This window comes from Lagopus muta, chromosome 3 (assembly GCF_023343835.1).
Source record: "Lagopus muta isolate bLagMut1 chromosome 3, bLagMut1 primary, whole genome shotgun sequence".
NCBI lineage: Eukaryota > Metazoa > Chordata > Aves > Galliformes > Phasianidae > Lagopus > Lagopus muta.
In genome coordinates this window covers 10,737,207-10,753,399 of record NC_064435.1, presented here as the reverse complement: position 1 = coordinate 10,753,399, position 16,193 = coordinate 10,737,207, and the positions used below count along the sequence as shown (strand labels likewise).

Genomic DNA, 16,193 nt, shown 5'->3' with positions numbered 1-16,193 from the left:
TAGGAAAGTCCAAATAAGCCAAACCACGTTAATCACATAGCCCTGTCTCCTCTTGATGCACATCAGCATTTCTAGCTTGCATGGTGCATAGACTTGAGATTGACCTTTGCCATGCAGGCTATCATACCATGAATAACACAGCTTTGAATTATCCAGAGCTGTAGTCTCCCAGCTTTCCATAGAATCACAGAATCATTGAGGTTGGAAAGACCACTAAGATCATCCAGTCCAACCATCAACCCATTGCCATCATGCCCACTAAATCATGTCCCTTAGTGTGATATCTAGTTTGTTCTAGTTGTGCTTGGTACACACTGATCTCATGTTCTGGCTCTTACTTGACACAGAATTGCTTTTTACTTGTTTTGTTTGTTTGTTTGTTTGTTTTTAATTCATTTCCTTTGCTTCTGTTTCTTTGCTTGGCCCTGTCAAAACACAGTGCAGACTGAGTTCTGAACAGCCATTTGGGAAGAAATCATTGGAAGTTTAGAGTCAGAAATAAGAAGCAGATATAGTACTCACAGTTTCCCCTTTTTCCTCCCCAGTCTCTGTTGAATTTCAGTGGCACTTGCAGCATAGGCCATTCAATCCACTGTAACAGGTGGGACAAGGCTGCTCCATCTTACACTTTTCTGTGCAGTTACATTTTACAGAATGAAATGCCAGTCCTGCATATTCCTTGTGCACAGTCCAGGATTGTTGGTGCTTGCTGTATATCACAAACTCTGATAGTCTGTTCTGATCACAGATAATCTAAGGAGTTGGTGTTATAACAATCTCCACTTTCTAATTCACCACTGACCCAGTTTGGTAATTACAACATTACTGAGTCACTCTTGTGTTTGGCAATGGATGTCATATGTTTGAGTGATGAGTAGCCGCAGATGTTGTGTTTCACTTTATTTAACATGAACTCATGTGAATTCAATAACATCTAATCTACCGAGCACTGAATGAATCATGCAGAACAGTTTGTAAAAATCCTAGATATAGCTTCAGAGTACGCAAGCTATTTTCCTGGAAGAAGTTGCATAGAATTTCATTAACTGCATGAATCTGGTAGAAAGCTCTTCATGTGTGATGTATTGTTTCCCTGGGATTTTTAATGTGTTGTGTAAGTCTGCTGATGCAATGCTTGTCCTTTAATATGACATTATTAAAAAAAAAAAAAAAAAAAAAAGGAATTTATTTTTATCCTGAGTGGGTTTATTTGGAAAATATTAGTGCCAACATACTCTTCTTGTATAGCATCTCCAGTTGATTTTATGTTGCTGAGCATTTCAGCTGGTATGCTCTGACACCAGAGCATAGTCAGCCTTGCAGGACAATTTAGCAGTTGCCCTGAGAGGACCCTTAAGAGAAGAGAAGTGGCTCATGGAAAAATATCTCATCCTCCATAGAATGAGCTTACTTTAATAGAGACCATAGAGAGCTCAGAGTGAGAAAGAACATCCAGGATACTTAGCAGCATTCTGAGTCTCGGGACAACACAATAAATTAGACAGTGGTCCATTTCCTACACTGTACTGTAGGTGTTCAGCAGTGACCACAAACAGTGAAAGTCTAGTTTGTTTGGTTTTCCTGATGATTCAGGGCTTAGAGCTGTTCCTTTTACTTCTGTTATAACTCTTTTTTTTTTTTTTTCTTTTTTTTTTTTTTAATTTTACAATCATCCCTCACCAAAATCTCTCTTCTAGTTTAGAAGATGCAAAGAAAATCAACGATCTTAAATGTCTGCCTGTCAAGTCCTTGCTCAGAAAGTCTCTCTAGATACTGTATTTCATGTGGTCAGTGCCAAGTAGGCAAGACATGTTTAATCTCCATCCATGCAGGAAACCATAAGCTCCCTTTCAAATGGGAGCACTGTCCCAATTATCTTTTCCTCTCTGCTCCTTCCTTGGTACCTGCAACAAATTGAAGCTCCTTGATGTCAAAGCAGGATTTGAAGAATCACTGTAGAGTTACAAAGTGTTGGTTGGGTCATTATGTGTGTCATCTTTTCTGCATTGCTTCAGGCCTTTGAACTAAAGAAGTCAAAATTGTAGTTATTTCTGAGAAGCACTGTGTTGGAATCCAGTTTTCCCACCATCGTGGCAGAGAAGGAACAGAAAGTTGGCTATTTCAGAAGCTGCCAGGTGCTCTCACTTTTGAAGACATGTATGAGGGACCAATTGTCTTCTAATCACCATTGAGACTATTGGTCAGTTTCTCTCTTGGCTACACAGTTGTACATGCTTCAAGCAACTGGGCAGACTTTGCCATTTAGAAACAGAAATCATTTTTAGAAGTGGCAGAAAACACATCAGTTCCTACTTGAGTAGCAGGGGATGTTTTCTCGACGAAAATACTTTTTAAATAGCGAAGGAACATAGGCAGAACAGACAGGAACAAAGCTTGTCTGCGAGGTACCAGACTGGAAAGCTGTCACATTAGCACAAGCTACTATCTCAGCTTTCATACAGCTTCCATCATAAATGTTTAATTTAGTTTTTTCTTCGATTACATTCTTGCATGGATAGACAGGGAAAAAATGTCAGACTTGCAATGTACTTCGGCATGTTAATATCCATGGGATAAAAATCTTGAAGGAGCCTCTCTGGAGCAAGTGTCTTCAGTAAGTAACTAAACTGATGAGCTTTTAAAGAATTAATGACTTCATAAAGCTGTTTTTCTGAGGTGGCTTTTGATATTTTATTGGGATCTCTCGTGTATTGTTTGGATTCCAAACAAGCTGCATTCAAAGACAGATAAATATAATAATTTAAAATGATATTTCATAATACTTTGAAAATATTATGTTCTTACCTTTTTAGAGATATAGTGTCCTGGTCCAGTTAATGAGGAAACAAAAGGCACAGAAAAAAACACTGATTACTGAAATGGGAATAAGAATCATATAAGATATAGAACATGAGTGATGCTTTAAGTTAAACTCCTCTTCCATACCAAGCTCCTCTAGGAAATATAAAGGCTCCAATGAATTTTGAATATTCAGCACTTATGCTGAAAGATCTCTCCAGACCATTCTTTGAAATTAAAGTTCCAGGACTTATATAGAATCATAGAATCATTAAGACTGGAAGAGACCATTTAGTTTACCTGTCCACCTACCACCAATACTGCCCATGTCCTTCAGTGCCCCATCTCTACACTTTTTGAACACTTTCAGGGATGGTGACTCCACCACCTCCCTGTGCAGACTCTTCCAATCCCTCACCACTCTTTTGGACAAGAAGTTTTTCATTATACCCAACCTGAACCTCTCCTGCTGCAACTTGTGACCATTCCCACTCAACCTATTATGTAATAATCTGTATTTTCCTATATGTAATTTGCCTATATGCAATTTGTCTATGTGCCTATATGTAATTTGCACTGGTTATTTGTGTTTCAATCTGTCACACAAGAAGGTTGTAACTGTGACACTGAAAGCAGGCTGCTCTGTAGTAGTGAACTGTTTGTCTCATTTGATGTAATTTGGTCCAGTCAACCACATGGACAGTCTCACAGTGAGCACAAATTCCTGCATATGCAGGAATTGCAACTTGCCTCCAGCTATTCTTTTGCTGTAGAGCACATAAATCTTCCCCTATGCTCAAATTTTCTTAAAAGTAACCAGCCCATTTCTTCCCTATTCCACTGTCTACTTATTTAATACAGACAGACTGAAAAGCTCTCTCTTCTACTAAGGTAACCCTTAATGCTTCCTTACAGAGAAACAATATCACCCTTGCTTAAAAAATATCATTCTGTATGGTAAGAGGCCTTGAAGACCAATAGTAATTATGATAGTCAGAAATGAAGGACTATGAAAATGCATACACATCCTTCATCTCAACTCATGCTATCTTTATTTGGCAAGTCTGGAGATTGCATAGATTGCCTTATTTCTTTTTTTTATTTCTAACCCATTGGATTTATCAGAATGAAATGTGAGTGAAATGCTAGAATTCAGACCTTGCAGATTTCAGCCATATTTCTGCCTGTTCAGGAGATGTCTTCCACGTGTTATAATTATTCTGCTCAATTCCATCACACTTCCAGTTTCTACTCCTAGTAATACAACTCACCTTCAAACTACGCAGTGACAAGGGCAGTTCATGAGGACAGCTGGGCTCAGTGAAGACATCTTTGCTATGTAAGCTTAATTCAACGTGCATAGAACTGGAAATGTTTTTCTGAAGGAGCAAGGGGTAAAGCTGCATCCTACACAATGTTAGATAAAATGCAGAATCTGGACCTTCTGATTACTCTGAAGAATTCTGTTCACCTCAAATTTTGGGCATAGAAAATAAAATGATGGTATGATTTAATATTTTCTTATAATTGAATTCCATCCACCAGGAGAGAAGTATAGAGAGAAAATTCTCACTTGCTACACCAGAGGCTTCATTATTAACATTTCAGTGAATAAAACAATGATTACTACAGAAAGCAATTAGCTAATGACAACTACAGTGGGTACAGTGGGGGGGGGGGGGGGGGGGGGGAAGCTGACAAGTTTCATGTAGTTTGATCCAACTCATTTTGCTTCACAAGTGGGACACTGTAAAGTTATATATGGCCAGCTCCCATTGTGCAGCTAATGAAAGATCATTTTTAATCAATAAACAAATAAATCAATAAACAAATGAGTCATTGTCATGCATATGTTTCTTTTTCCTAATCCACTAACACAGTCCCAGTCAAGAAAGGCCAGGTATGAGAAGAAAAGTGATTGTTCTTGACTTTTTAGCTGAGGGGTTTTTCTTGGGCAAGGCCAAAGTGCATATAGTTAATGTAGGTAAGATCACAGTTTCCATGCTTCCTGAACATGCTGCATTTAAGTCTCTAATACCAACAATTTTTCCTAGCAATGCATTTCAATTTGTAAATCATGGAACAGACAAGATTTTGAATCTAGCCTGCTGGCTGTCTAGTCGCACAATGAAGCATTTATTTCTTTTTTGACCTTTCCGTTGATATGAAGCATCAAGGTATGGCCAAATTGAAAGCTCTTCCAAATGGTCTAGTTCAATCAGAAGTCATGTTCCTGTTTGAGGTTTTATCTGCTTGTGATCCAAGTGGTCATGGATCATAACGGTACTTTCTGGTTTTAAATCTGCTAATTCCTCCTCAGTCACTCAGTTTGCTACAGGAATGTCTCAGTCTTTTACTCTACCTGACAGTCAAAAATTGGATAGAATTGAATCCTTCTATCTTGAAATGTAAATTTTATATATATATGTATTTATATCATGTATGATTTATGCTCAAAAATCGTACTCCAGATGAAGTATAGACATTGAGCATTATTTTTTGAGCAATTGCTTATAAATTTAGTAAGCTGTCTGCCTTTTTATACTTTTCAGTCTGTTCTCATTACAGACATGGCAGAAGGCTTTGTGGTAAACTTGGAATTTGCTGAGTGAGAAAATGAAGATTCATACAAAGCTAAATTGAACAAATGGTGAATAATTGATTTAACTGACCTGACAGCTCACACTGTGCTTGTAAATAATACATAACTTTTTACTATTCTGATAATGTAGTATTCTGTGCTTCTAGATTTCTTTCAGTAAGTTACCATAAGGAGCAAATGATCTTTGACCACCCTAAAAAGGCAAAAATATGCTTACTAAGAACATCCGGGTAGCCAGGTGGAAGATAGCAATAGTCTGATGAACAGTGCTGATGAAGCACCTTCGTAAAGACTCTCTGCCCTTTTGCCTTTTGTCTCTAAAATACTGTTTGTTAGATAGCCTCAATATAAGCATTTCTTCTGTTCTGCCAGCCACCAGCTCCTGGAGTCAGACAGGCTCTGTAAAAATTTACGAAGCACCACAGTAGTGAACAGGATCACAGTGACTTGTAACAACAAATGCAGGTGCCTGTTCTGCATTTCCTTTTCTTTCAGTGTGTAAGTTTGAACCCTTCAACAGATGCACAAACACAAGCTGTTGTTAAACTGGTTCTGAAAGTACACATGCAATTGTAAGTTGATATATGTGTCTGATAGCTTCATTGCCTTGTAACTACTGAAATAACCTGCACAATAGAAGCGTGAAAGGCAACTACTAGGATCTGGCAGCTTTCCATGCCCAACTTGCAGGAGAACAGCCAGTTACAAAAAAAGTACATAGCAATGGTGAGCTTAGCCTGCTTTTTTGTTCAGAGAATCACAGGATTACAGGATCATAGGGACTGGAAAGGACCTCTGGAGATCATCTAGTTCAACCCCCTGCTAAAGAAGGTTCCTTACGCTGGAAAGCATCCAGACAGATTTTGAATATCTCCAGAGAAGGAGACTGCCACCTCTCTGGGCAGCCTGCTCCAGTGCTTTGTCACCCACAAAATAAGGATTTTTTTTCTCATGTTCCTAAGCAACTTCTTATGTTCCAGTTTGTGTCCATTGCCCCTTGTCCTGTTTCTGGGTGCCACTGAAAAGAGCCTGGCCCCACTCAGTTGTCTCCAGCCTGATAGATACTTATAAGTATTCATAAGATCCCCTCTCGGTCTTCTCCAGCCTGAACAGCCTTAGGGCTCTCAGCCTTCCCCATGAGGATGCCCTTCAGGCATTTCTGCAGTCATCCACTGGTCTCTCTGTAAGTTCTCTGTATTTCTTGAACTGAGGAGCCCAGACCTGGACACAGTGATCCAAATGTGCCCTTTCAGGGCAGAGGAGTCTTGGAGGAGAACCTCCCTCAACGTGCTGGCCACTCTCTTTGTAATGCACACTGCTGAGTCAACCTGCTGTCCCCCAGGACATTATTCGATTCTATGTGCTCACCACTGAAATATGTCCACTTGGTTATGGCAGTGCAACAGGGAACTAAAGATTAAAGAAATAGAGATACCACATCACCTGTTGGAGTGGCCAGCTGAAAGCTCTGAGAACTGCATGCTGCCCATCAATCCAAAAGAAAATTCTCAGCAAAGCCAGTAAGAAGCACAGTCTGTTCCAAAGCTGGACTACAGTTCTCACTTTTGGAGAGAATATTATGTGTTACCTTTTTGCATAATCCTTTTTACCAGTATTGTCTGTGTCAAGTTACAATTAGTACATTCTAGCTGAGAGCTGAAGCACACACATAGCTGAGAAATGTGAAATTGTGATAACGAGTGCAATTTTAACTGAAATTGCTGCACCTCTTTCTTTTTAATATTGTATCATTTTTATGCCTAAAGGTTGGTGTGCAGAGTGGCTGAGTTAAAGTAGCTGCAAAAAGTTTCTGGGCTTGATTCCAACTGCTTTCTCTGAAAGCAGAAGACACCATTTTCCTCTCCATCAGACAATTTGTGTGGAAGGATCTACCTAATGTCTATAACGTTTATTCTTCCTTCTGACTTCTGAAATTTATCCAGTCGAAGTGTGTGAAAAACCCAAAGTAGGTGTAACATTTGGCGTGCGGATAAGTAGCCAGGCAGAAAAGGATGACGGGGAGCCACGCAGAAGGAGGATTTTCCAGGTTGCATCCCTGTGCTACAGCCTCTTGTCCTCCCAGGCAAACTGGGATCTGACAGATAAGTCATACAGCAGAAGAGAGGATGCTGCATGGTGTCAGATAACTGTGTGAACTCTACTCCTAAGAGTGGTGAAGGGAATTCATTGCACAAGTCTCACCTTCAGAATTCAAGACTTGGCCAATCTTCATATTTTAAGGTTCCCCCTTTTTTCTTTTTGTGTTCCCAGATTGTCAGTTCCTTTCTTCCCCACTCCAGCACGAATAAGGTTTTCTTTTAAACATTCACACATGGAAATCCCTGAGAGAAGGAGAAGAAAATTAGGGATTGCAGAGTTAGTCAGTATTTGTGCTCAGTTACACCAGTTTGGTGCTGATAAAAGACGGAGCATCTGAAATTAGAATCACCATATCAAGCCACATCACTTAGCTTTGATTGAATGGGACTGAAGCTTCACTGATGCGGTTTACAAAACAGTCACGTTTTATGTTAAATGGATGAAGAGAAGGAAGGCAGAGAGAAACATACAGAGGGAGATCTGTAGGGCCTTGTGGACACCCACAGACACTCTGCAGTGCTCTGCAAACTGACGAGCAAGACCATCCCTCTCACAGCATGTTCTCTAGGGAAAGTCCATCAGAAATCAGTATCTCTTTTGCCTTTCCTTTTATCATAGGCTGGGTCAAGTAGATTGGGCCACAGATACAACAGTTGACTATGCAGTGATGAATTTTTCGTGCTGATTTCCCAGCAAAGATTAACAAAATATTTCAGGTTTGTTGCAACAGCAAAGATTAACAAAATATTCAGGGTTTGTTGCAACAACCTACTATTTTATGTACATACCTGACGTTCTCCAGTCTGCCCCCTTGTATAAAGATTTATGCTCTTCTTACAGTAACGTGGCACTATCTTGTTACTCCATTTTCTTCTTTGTATCTGATTTCCTGCCTGATTTTTAGGCTCTCCATGAAGGCAGTTCTCAGAATGTTCTCTCACAGTAGCATGAACAGCAGTAGCTGCTGTTAGGCTCCAGTGTGAGTTGCATGGGTCTAATCCAGAGTTAGATCTGGGTGGGTAAATAGTCAGGCTTGTTTTTTTAGGATTAGGTTTTGCTTTTATCTTGTAGGTGTTTATGTTTCCTGATGCCATGTTTGCAGGCAGGAGAGAATGAACAAAGTCCAGATCCTCTGGACTCTGACCCTAGAGGGATGGCCACTTCCCCTTTACACAGCAAGTTTGCTGCAGCCCAGCATTCCCTTCCTTCCCCAGCACCAGGGGCAGCGTGCGCTATTCTGACAAAACAGATGTTTTACCTAAAAGCTTTTGAGCCTTACAAATGAATCCCAAATGCATCATCTGCCTCAACTAACAAAAGGAGCTAAAACATGAAAAGAGAGCTGAAGTGGGGAATGCAGCACTTTGATACCACTGATAAAATGAGAGGGAAAAGGGGACAACACTATTTTAAGATCACAGAGGAAAGAAGAGAACCCGCAGTGGTCTTCTGGTCAGTTTGGAACAATAAAACAAGGCCTTAGGAGAAGTAAAAATGTCTTTTGGCATTTTGAAAAGACTGAAAACCAAAACATCCACCACCTTATATCCCACATTCAGAGACACTGAAGCCAAGTGCGGCAGTCCTTGGTGCAGACAAGCACTCTGATACTCATCCGATAGTGGCAGCACTGCTCACACCAATAGTTTATTTCCAGTGTGAAAAATTATATTTGTTCCCCATGTTGTAGTTTATAGATGCCTGACATGCAGACCAAACCAAAATCCCCTACTAATCCAACATATTTGAGCCTTCTCCTTTGGATTGAGATCAAGAAACCCTGGGAGGGCTTGTTTTTCTCCCCTGACAGTGAATGGAAAGACCAGTTCTGCTGTATGTATCTCCTCTATAAAGATCTAAATACGCAGAGTATCTGATTGGGTTTCAAAACATTTCTGCTTAATTACAGGCCTCTTCATGTAAAATATCTTCTTCTGTCCTGGCAAGGTGAGATTATTTCTCAGAACTCCATTTTTTCATGTTTATTAATTTCTATTAATTTGGTGTTTATACAGCATTCTATATGCGTCTGGTGATTTGGCAACATATGAAATGCAGTTCCTGGTCTTAAGTATTTCCACCGTATTTTTAGATAATACTGTAAAGGATAAAATAAAAAGCCAGGAAGAGGAAAGAACAAAGATACAAGGCCACAAGGATGTTGGATGTTCAAGACATGTATCTTGGTTTTATTCTTTTATGTAATACAGATTTGTGATTTATAAAAAGACCTATTAATATGCATATATCACTTAGGGAAATGCTTGTACGGAAGAAATATGTTACTCAATCCAAATAAAATAAAAACAGTATCATAATTCCAAAAGTTCTGGCACAACAGAGAAAGTAATTCCTTTAGAAGGAAAATCCTGATGAGTTGAAGATTAGATATTTTTCATAGATCGTTAAATCATTTTAAAAAATGGTAATCTCTTCCCCTCACCCCCCCTCAAAAAAAAAAGCTTTTGAGAGTTTTTTTATTTGCCCCCAGTCTTCAGAAGCAGTATTATATTTCTTAACCTTACTGAAAAAATTCTGAAGTGCAATTCCTCCCCTTTTTCCTCTGTAAATGGGAGTGGTGATTCCAGGGTTTACATCTTAATCCAACCTTCAGGCTGTAAAGAACACATAAAGTTTATGGGACTTTTTTGCAATGCTGAATACAACACTACGGGTAGCAAAGAAGTGTGTACTAGACATGAGTGAGTGAATGAGAAAATAAAACTATGTCAGGTGGGAGCCTGAGTTAATCAGGAATAAGTAATCAAACAAAACAAGACAAAGGTAACAGCAGCTATGGAAGAATTAGCAAAAAAAAAAAAAAAAAGAGTTTTTTTGTAAAAAAAAATTGCAAGGGTGAGACAATTTTAGATGAGTTACAGAATTCCTGGGGCTTGTCTGGAAAACAAGTTGGAAGATATTTAGAGTAAGTGGACAGGAAGAGCAGTTAAGACTTCTGCATATTAAAAAAAAATAAAAATTAAAAAGTAATAATATTAAAATAAACAGTAGTGAAAAGACTCTCAGGCTAGAATTAAAGACGTAATAGACATAAGACATAATAGAAATTGTATTGAAAATATTTCCTGAAGGAGAAATAAGGGGTCACTAAAAGATTACTTTTAACTAATGCTACTTGATTGGTTGTTAGTGTTCAGCTTCCTCTGAAGTGACAACGCATTTGGGTGACCATTGCCCTCTTCCAGCAATTATTGGTGCTCTGGCAATTGCACTCAGTTTTAATCACTTAGATTCCTGAATGGTACTATTCTTGGTTTCAAACAAAAGAGCCAACTGTCAAGTCAGAGATGTCCACTTCTTTTGGCAGCTTCCTGGTTGTTTTTTTCTTGAAAACTTTTTGAAGACTCTGTTAGGTTCAGGACCTATAGACTCATAGAATCTTTAGAGTTGGAAGAGACCTTTTAAGGTCATCTAGTCCAACTCCCCTGCAATGAACAAGGAAATCCATAGCTCAGTCAAAGTCCCATCCAGCCTGATCTTGAATGTCTCTGGGGATAGGGCATCTCTGAGAAGTTTGTTCCAGTGCCTCACCACACTTATCAGAAAAAATTTATTCATTACATTCAATCTAAATATTCCCTCTTTTAGTTTCCCCTTGATTGATCACCACAGACCTTGCTAGAGAGTCTGTCCCCTTCTCTCCTGTAGCTCCCCTTTAGATACTGAAAGGCCACTATCAGATCACCTCACAGCCTTCTTTCCTCCAGACTGAACAGCTCCAGTTCTCTCAGCCTTCTCCTGTAGGGAAAGTGTTCTATCCCTTGAATAATTTTTGTGGCCCTTCCTCTGGACATGTTCAAACAGATCCATGTCTCTCCTTTAACAAGGACTCCACATCTGGATGCTGTATTCTACATGAGACCACACCAGCACAGAGCAGACGAGCCGGATCACCTCCCTTGCCCTGCTGGCCACACTTCTTTTGATGCAGCCCAGGTTCAGTTGGCTTTCTGGGCTGTGAGGGCACATTGCTGGCTCATGTCCAGCTTGCCATCCACCAGTACCCCCAGGACCTTTTTTTCAGGCCTTTGCTTTATTCTTACATCCCCCAGCCTGTGCCTATAGCAGGTATTGCCACAACCCAGGTGCAAGACTTGCACTTGGATCTGTTGAACTTCATGATCTTCTCCTGGGTCCACTGCTTGAGCCTATCTAGGTCTCTCTGGGTGGCATCCCTGCACTGTGGCTAACTTGAGCCACAGTGGGACAGTTGTGACTGACCCAAGTGGGAGTTTTCTTTCTGCTCTATGGTAGCTTAAACCATTCTACTGTGAAGTTTCTGCTTATGTATTTTTACAGGAGAAAACACATCCAAACTCTACGCTGCTATGGAACCTATATAGACTTTAAAGCATGAACATGAAATTTAGTAAAAGCATAGTTACTGTAGTTCACATCTTATGCATAAATAGCTCACAAGGCAGCATATATTGGGCATAAAATCAGAGAAGGAGTTAATCTTAACTACTCTCCAGAAATTATAAAGACTGTTTTCCTTCCTGTCTTCCGGCACACTTTTTCCATCAGATTTTCTCTTGTCACTGAAGGACCATACTCTCAGGATACAGTCTTTATATTTTCCTGAGGATTCACCAAAACTGAAAAAGCAGCCCAAATTTAATAGCAAAATACACACAATGTCACAGCATTTATGTATTTAAAAATCTGATTTAAAAATAAATAAATAAATAAGCCTCAGAGGTTTAAGAATAACCTTTGATAGAGACAAACTCTATTCTCTAGGCAGCTACCATACATCCAGCTTCATACACCAAATTATTAAGATGCAGTGAGTTGTTTTTGAGGAAGGGAAGTTTTTAACTGGATGAGTCATTAGTGAGCTTCCTATTGACACCTGGCACCAGCAACACATACGCCTGGCACCAGCAGCAACACACCTGAGACTGACTGAGACACCATGTTTCTTTAAGATGAACTGTAAAGTGGCAAATAAACCTTTTTTGTGGTTTTAAGAAAAGGTTTTGGTACCTGCAATTTCATGAGTTGTTCTTCAAAACAGTTTTCTAGGGGAATCAGGACAAATGAATGTTTAACTGGAAAAAATTCTCCAAAAAAGTGATTAATTTTTGCAGGAAGAGAGGGAACTGGAATTTAAAGGTAATCAAGGTATACCAGTTTTTTTGTGCATCTGTATTGAACACCAAGACAGTTATCATACCATCAGTAAATTATGGGAACTTTCTCTCAGAAGAGCGCACTGTTACAATGCAGTGGCAGGTATGCAGGTTCATTGGTTCTGCACTGTAGGAGTACCAATGTGGACGGGTTGCACCAAGGACTCCATGTCCATGCTGTCTGATTCTCAGAGAGCTGTTTCAGACTACCTACAGACCGTGGACTGAATTGCAGTACTTAATGTGTGCCTACATTAAAAAAAAAAAAAAAAAAAAAAAAAAAAAAAAAAAGATCTTATTTTGATAAGCAACGTACCATTTCAAATGACAGAAGAGTGAGGCTTTGTAAGGACTGACTTAGAGGTTTCTGTCTCTCCTGCATAACAGGAATTACCTCTAGGGAAGGAGGAATACTCTAATCTGCAGCCTGTGTCTCAGCAGGCTTACCTTTCCTCCATACGCACTCTGGCTTTATCATACATAAACGTCACTGGGTCAGATGCTGAGGGAATCACTGCAAATTGGAAGTGATCAAATGTTCAGCCCATTGTGCTTTTGCATGTAGATTGTTTTACATTGTAGTTCACAATTTCAATAATTGTTATAAATGTGTATTTAGACGACTTCATAAGGAAGGGGATACCTCACACACTGATGATGTACGATCAAAAATATGTCTTTGTGAAATAGCATTCAATGCACTAATTCTATTTTCATGTATAAGTTTCAAATGGAATTACTCCATGTTTACAGCCGTCCTCTCGGGAGCTGAATTTGCCTTGCTATGTTTGTGTGAAGAACATTGGTCATGTGCTCCTTCAAATCCCTTTTTCCTCCTTTTCTAATGTACACAGAGACAGTATAATTGGTTAAGTGGAGCTTTTCTGATTTATAGTAACATGCTGAAAGGAATCTCCTCTATTTAGAAACATGGGCATTATGTAAATACTAAGACCTGCATTAAAGAAAATATAGAAGGGAGACAAATAGGCTTGTGAGACCTTCCTTCATATGTGCTGAATTGATATTCAGATTGATATTTTATCATTCAATCATGAATTACAAGAACTCTTTTTTTTCCCCCTTTGCAAGGTAAAGTAGGAGCTTTATGAAAGCATCCAATTGCCAATCCATGGAAGAGATGCTAAGTCTGTGTCAGTTACCATGGTGGTGCTGACGTGCCATAGAGTTCATTTTTCAAAGTCAGAGTTCAAAAAGTATTAGTTGCCACACACCCAGACTGTGAAATGCTTAAAAAGGATTCTCCTTTGAATTTTTGTTGGGTTCTGGTGTCTTTGGATCAAGATTGCATGTCATGTCCTGGGATAGATCAGAGAAAGACAGCGTTAACTCAACTGCATGTGTTCAGAGACACCTTTGCGAGACCCGGTTTCTTGCAAAGCAGTGAGAAGCTGCTGATGTGACCTGCTGGTGAACCGATGTGAGGGAGGAAGGAGCACCATCTCCAAGGAGATGAAGCAGGACATGCTCTTACATCTGATCTGAAATAACTGCCGTACAAAGGAAAAGCGAATGTAGGTAGCAGAGCCAAGCTGGTATTTCATGACCTTCTGAGTGCAGAGTTCAAGATGTCTTCATTTCTTTTTGCTAGAGGCTTCTGTGCTGGGGGAGGAGGAGTTAGCAGCGGTGAAGGAGGAGAGAGTAAATTTCCTTTCTGAAGTATATTCTTCTGCTGGTGGAAGCTGTGCATTGTTTCTTGAAATGGACAAAGTTATTTTCTAACTTCCCTGTATCCTGTCACCTGGCCCTTCCTTCCTCCTTGCGATACTGCAGTAAAATACACAAACATACGAGCTATGCGTTATTTGCATCATGGCAGGATTTATATTCTGATCGAGGGTGGTGATTTATACTTGTTGGGTTTTCTACAGACCACATTCCAGATGTGGAATGAATTTTACTGGCATTTATTATTCACTAGGGGTGGCTGAGGATGGCTTGCTTTATACTCCTGACATTTATGCTTTAGTGTAGCTTCCCTTTTCCTTTCAGTGATGTTTTTCCTTTAAAAAGAATAAAAACAAAAGGAAAAGAAGCCCATTCTATAGCAGTGCAGACCTTAAGTGACAGATTATGTTTACAAAGAACAGCATTTGGAAGAGAAATCCCATTCTTCTAATAAATGGGAAAAATAAATGTTAAAAAGCTGATTGAATTTATTAACAAGATGTTGCTGATTCTTCCAAGATTTTAATCCCCTTTGCAAATGTTGTGGTGTCAGCACTGACTTTCTAAGCTTGTCTGCTCCAACAACCAAGCTTTAAGTCAACATGATAATAATAAATCATTAAGGAATTAAAAGATAGATAGAAATTTCAGGGCTAATCTAAAGGAAAGGTGTGAGATAATTCTTCCCCCAAAGATCAGAAGCTATACTTATTTGGATAGCTTTTATGCATATAATTTCCAAAGGCTGATTATATAGCAAAATACATTTAGGCTTGAAACGCCCCAGAAGCTCTATGAAGCAATGTCCAGTTTTCCTGCTGTGGAGAATATAAGAAACAGTAGCAATGAGAAATGTTTCATTGTTTGGGTTTCTTGAGGCTCATGGAAGGCAGAAAAGGCTGCTCTCTGTGAGTGTAGTCACCGCTGATATTTCGTGCACTCTAAAAGTGTTCAACAACTGATTGGAGCCAAAAAAGACCCCAGATTGACACAGAAAGAGATGGAGTGACCATGGAGAACATGAGTGAGAGAAGGGGGAAATAATCCTGGGAGGGGAAACAGATTTGGTGAGTAGAGATGGGATTACAAAGGCTACTTGTGTTGCATGGCGGTTGATCCACCAATTGTAACTCCTCCAGTCTGAATTCTGATTCCCATATTACAGCAGCTTCTGAGGATCTACCTTTAAAGTCTTTCTGTCTGTTTAAACCTGGCAAACCAAATGTGGATTGAACAGTAGCTGAATTGGTAGGAAGTTTCTAATGTGAAGTCCTATAAAGAGACTTTTATTTTCAAACTGCACTTAAACTGTGTAATTCTGATATAAATTGGGTGCTTTCTGACAGCCAGTGGATGCTTGTCTTTGTGCTGTTCATTACTGGCATACTTACGCTGTCTTTCAATGGAAAGGTGAGCTGCCACGTGCATAATTCCCAGTGGAATGGGTAAGAGGGTTTCCTGGCTCACGTACCACTGACAGAGCACAGAAAAGGTGATCACAGGAGACAAGTCGATGCATTTTATGACATGACTTCTTTAAGAATGTGCAATCAGATTAGGTGGGCTAAGCCCTGTGGAAGCAGAAAAGAGCTCACTGAAGTTTTTCAGGGATGAACTCAGTGTGAGAGCACAAGGTAAGTATAAACAAATAAGTAAGTGAAGAAGTGGCTTGAGCAGATAAGAACAGCACAGGGAATTACTTATAAGACATGTGAAAGTAGACAACGTCCGTGGTGGGTTTAACTCTGATAGACCCATTAGCTACAGGCAATACTGACTTTAAAGAGTCCAAAATCCCTGTGACAGCTGAGATCAATGGGAAGCTGTTCTCTTCAGTATTTATTAGA

General features: G+C 39.5%; 1 long non-coding RNA gene across 2 annotated transcripts; it reads right to left on the bottom strand.

The window, feature by feature from the left end:
* Positions 1 to 1,627: 1,627 nt before the first annotated feature.
* LOC125691219 (uncharacterized) lies at positions 1,628 to 8,602 on the bottom strand. Of its 2 annotated transcripts, XR_007376042.1 has the most exons (3): positions 8,290 to 8,602; positions 7,604 to 7,743; positions 1,628 to 6,963 (listed from the first exon to the last, which is right to left on the bottom strand). It is a non-coding gene; the product is annotated as an uncharacterized LOC125691219 (long non-coding RNA). The 2 variants fall into 2 exon arrangements; XR_007376041.1 differs by having other exon boundaries at positions 1,628 to 7,743.
* Positions 8,603 to 16,193: the final 7,591 nt, after the last annotated feature.